This window comes from Myotis lucifugus, unplaced genomic scaffold (assembly GCF_000147115.1).
Source record: "Myotis lucifugus unplaced genomic scaffold, Myoluc2.0 scaffold_1187, whole genome shotgun sequence".
NCBI lineage: Eukaryota > Metazoa > Chordata > Mammalia > Chiroptera > Vespertilionidae > Myotis > Myotis lucifugus.
The window spans coordinates 63,325-67,839 of NW_005872235.1; the positions used below are offsets into that span (position 1 = coordinate 63,325).

At 55.2% G+C, this 4,515-nt stretch overlaps 1 pseudogene; it reads right to left on the reverse strand.

Moving 5' to 3' along the window:
• Positions 1 to 424: 424 nt before the first annotated feature.
• Positions 425 to 4,515, reverse strand: part of LOC102417905 — a 142,599-nt pseudogene continuing 138,508 nt past the window's right edge.

Here is a 4,515-nt window from a genome sequence, read left to right on the forward strand (position 1 = left end):
GAGGGGGCAGCTCCAGCATTGAGTGCCTGCCCGTTGGTGTTCAGTGCCTGTCATAACGACCAGATGACTCATTGTTCTGGTCATTCTGGTCCTTTGGTCGCTTAGACTTTTATATATATAGATTAGAGGCCCAGTGCAAGAAATTCGTGCACCTGGGGAAAGCGGGTTCCCTAACCTGGCCTGTGCCCTCTCACAGTGCAGGAGCCCTGCAATCAATTTCCCCAAAGTGGTAGGCCCCGCCCACCCATCAGGAGTTCCTCGATGGATTGTTCCAAAGAGGTAGGCGAGAGCAAGTAGACCAGCTTCCATGGCTCCGCAAGCACGCATCACCAGAACCCCTACATGCCTGTTGTGCACGCAGCCAACTGGTGATAGATTGTGACAGCATGAGGGTATCACAGTGTGATGGTGTAAGGGTGTGATGACCATTTGCATATTAGCGCTTTATTATATAGGATGTGTGCAGAGATGAGCTAAGGTGCACAGCAGACAGCGAGGGTTGAACACACAGGGACAGGGAGGGATGGAGCTAAGGGTCTGGAGTCAACACTGAGGCTTCTATGTCCAGGGCGGGCAGGAACCAGAAGGGAGGAGCTGCTGTGGAGTCAGGAGCCAGGACCCAGCCAGAGCCCAAGGTGGCTCTCCTGGTGGAGTGAGAGCTCAGCAGGAAACCTCTTCAGGTTGCAAAGGGACCAGACAGAATGTTCTCTCCTACCCGTGTCGCCATGGCCACCTCAGCTCAGGAGTCCTGCAGACAGAGGACAGTGCTGTTCCCAGGCCCAGCCAGCAGGGGCGCTGCCCTCCCAGGCCTCCTGCTGTGGCTCCCAAGTGAGAAGAAACCTTCTGAGGTCCCAGGAGCCAAAGCGGCTATAGAGCTGCCTCTCACCAAGTGGGAGGAGACCCTGCAGTGTAAGCGGCTACCAGAGCCACACCCAGGCTCCCCGCTATCTGTCCCCTGGCTCATCCCCTGCACCTTCTAGGGAAACCGAATGCGTCCCTGAGAGAGGATTAAAGAGCGTTACCTGTGGGCTGAAGTCCAGAGTGTCCTGGGAAGAGAAGGAAGATGCCACTTAAAAGATAGGAAGGTAAGTGTGTCCCCAAACACAGGGTCCCCGCCCAGGCCACCTGAGCTTCTCCAGCAGCACCCCCACCCGCTGACACCAGAGCAGGGACAAGAGCAGAAGCTGAGAGCAGTGGCCCCAAAGCTGTCACATCCTGTGTCATGTTAGTGACCTCAGGGCCTGCTCCTCCATGTACCCCAGGATCTGCACCCAAATCCCCGTGCGTGTTAACCCCTCTCTAACCCCACAGCCATGACTCCTCATGTCTCCACCCTAAGAACCGGGAGCTGGTTATTTCTGCATTTCCAGGGAACATGAGACCGACAGGGAAAGAGAGGCTTCTACTGCGTTGTCATACCCAGAGCTCACCCAGCAAAGCCCCAGTTCTCCCCACGGTCTCAGAGCCTCGGCTGCCAGCAGGCTCCTTACCTTTCTGAGCCCTGAAGTAGATGAGCAGCCCCGCCCCGAGGAAGAGCAGCCCCAGCACGAAGCCCCCGGCTCCACTCAGCACCTTGCTCTGTGCGGGTCCAGACCGGGCCCCTGAGAAAAGAAGCTGGTTTCAGTGGGTTTTGGCCCAAAGCAACTTCTCTAACGGAGACCCTGGGATGGAGAGCTGGGGCAGGAGGGGTGGAGGGAGCTGCCCTAGAAGAAGCAGAAGCAGCAGCAATTTCCGGGAACACGACCAAGGTCACACTGAAGAGGTACAAGGCCCAGGCACTGGCCTAAGGTCCCCTCACACCAGACCAAAGGCCCCTGCTTCGCCTCTGAGGCTGCGGAGCCCAGGGTTGGTGACCTCCAGGACTTGGCCCGGGTGACAGAGCCGCAGACGGCACAGCAGACAGGGCTCTCCCGCTGCAGGAAGGTCCCCACGCTGTGGAGGACGCGCCTCTTCCCAGATCACAGTGGGCAGCTCAGCGCAGGCAGAAGCACCCGCCCAGCCCGACAGGGGATGGTGCCCAGGGCCAAGGGGCACCATGATGGGGAGAGTGTGGGAAATTCAAAGCAGGGCAGGCATGGCGGCCTCCCAGGGCTATGGGTGTTCACAGAAGCGATCACAGGGCTACCCTGCGGCCTGTGCTGAAGGAGAGACATGAGCAAAGGAAAACGGGGTGTGGGGAGAGGGGACCCTGACCCTCAGGCACAAGCAAAGGCCCCTGTGGGGGGAGGTGTGAGGTCAGAGGGCGTCTCACTCCATTCCACGGTGACAGGGCTGGTGCTGCTGGGGTGCCGCACTTGGCAGGTGTAGACCTCCCCACTCTGGGGAACTGTCTCCAGCATCACCAGGGTCTGGAAGGTCCAGTCCCCGTTCCGGATCAGGCCCGTGGACACCACCCCGGCCTCCTCTTCCTGGCCGTTGCGCAGCCAGCGGACCTCAATGTGGCCCGGATAGAAGCCGTTCACAGAGCAGACCAGGAGGTTGTGGTGCTGCAGGTGCTGGGTCTTTGCAGGATACACTGTCACTGTGGGCTCAGCTAGGACAGAGAAGACGGAGGGAGACGTGAGCAAGACAGGCAGGCCCCTTGGTGGCTCCCTTTTGGCCTTGTCTCCTGTCCCTGGCTCCAGGCCTGGGCAGCTCCACTCAACTGCCCTGTTGCCCCGCAGGAGGTAGTGCCATGGCCTTGAATCTCTGTCTACATCACGGGCCACTTGATTTGAGAAACATTCAGGAAATTTGTGTGGGGTTTTTTTTCATAATTTGAAACAGTTACTCATTGTTTAATCAAAGTGTTTACATATCTTTTCGAGGCACAGAGTGTGTGTGTTCCAGTGTGATTTCTGGAGCAGGGCTGCCTGGTCACATCCAGGCTGTGCCTCTTACTGGGTGATCCTGGGAGATCCTCTCTGCTCAGCTCCTCACCTACAAAGGGGGTGATAATGCTAACTCACCGCTTAAGGACATATGAGGACCAATGGGCCTAAAACATGTAAAACAGTGGCTGGAACACAGCCATCACTGTATGTCAGCTGTTTATCACATATGGAGAGAGAATACAAGGAGAGCAGAGGGAGAAGCTGGGGAACAGCTTGGGGAGGTGGGGACTCAGGGTGTGAAGTCCTGGGAATGCGATCACACCTGAGAACACAGAGATGGTTCCTCTGGAATCAGGAATGACGGGGGATTCCCTAGCTCCGGGGGCTGAGTCCTGAGGGAAAGGGAGGAGCAGGGCAGCATCATTATAACACTCACAGTGACACTCACTGAGCAACCCGCTCCTTCACAAAAGAACCTGACCTGTTATTGGGATTGTTCACATTTTATAATTGTCTCTATTTTCAATTTGACATTTGAGCTCAGAGCAGGGTCTGGAACTCATTAATACGAGTGCTTCCTGCTGAGACCAGGCCCAATAAATACAGATTTGGAGGAGAAAGAGGAGGAGAAAGGGGAGGAGGAGGAGGAGGAGGAGGAGAAGAAACTTGGGGGAAACATTTTTACTGCACCCCAAAAGGGTAGATTTAAGATTGATGGTAAATCATTCCTAGCAACTTCTGAGTGCATTTCATTACCTTAAAGATGTTTAAATTCTTAACATGGAAAGTAATAAAACAGAATGAAAACACAAGGCAGGAGCAAGTGAAAATTCAGAATCAAATGTTAGCAAGTGTCCCTCTTGCTGCCTAGAGAACCTGGAAAATCACTGAGAAAAAGGCCGGGACCCCAGGGAAGAGGGGCAATAGAATATTCTTGGAGCAGGAACAGCCATTAGCCAACACATATGTGAAAAATGTTCAAGAACCTTAGAAATCAAAGAAGGATAAATTAAATATAAAAAACAAATTTTCAACTGAGTATTTGGCAAAATTGAAAAACTAATTAACAAAATACAATGTGAGGTAAATAGTCTCAACTCTAAACAGTTAACATGTAATGACTTAAATGCTGTCAGCCTGTGTAGACGTGACATCAGTGTGTTAAGTAACACAATTACAATTAGAACCTGGCTCCCCATCACCCCCTCTGTAAACACAGGGGCACTGAGGGGGGAACAAGACACTGAGACCTGAAAGGAGCTCAGAGAGGCCAGAGGTGCCTCGGAGGCCCCGCCCCTCACACCCAGCCTGACCCTCCGCCCAGGGACAGGCTTGTGCACCCAGCACCCCTACTCCAGGGCTCAGGGTTGGGGGGTGTTGGCCAAGACAGACTGACTCCCTCCTCACACCTCCACCACTCCCTCCCCGCTGCTCCCCACAACCTCACCTACTGGACACTGGGCACCCCAGGAAACGCCCTACACAGGAGAGGACCTCAGGGTCCTACAGCCGCCCTCAGGCCCCTCATGGGAGCTCCTCACAGCCCTGTGTGTGCACCCCCTGCCCACGCCACCACTCCCACCCCCTCCCCCGTCCCCGCGCTCACTTTGCCGATGCACCCAGGAATCCATCCCACACCCCGTAGTGTGTCTGCAGTACGTGTCAACGTGGCCCGCTCATCCTCCATGAAGTCCTTCTGGCT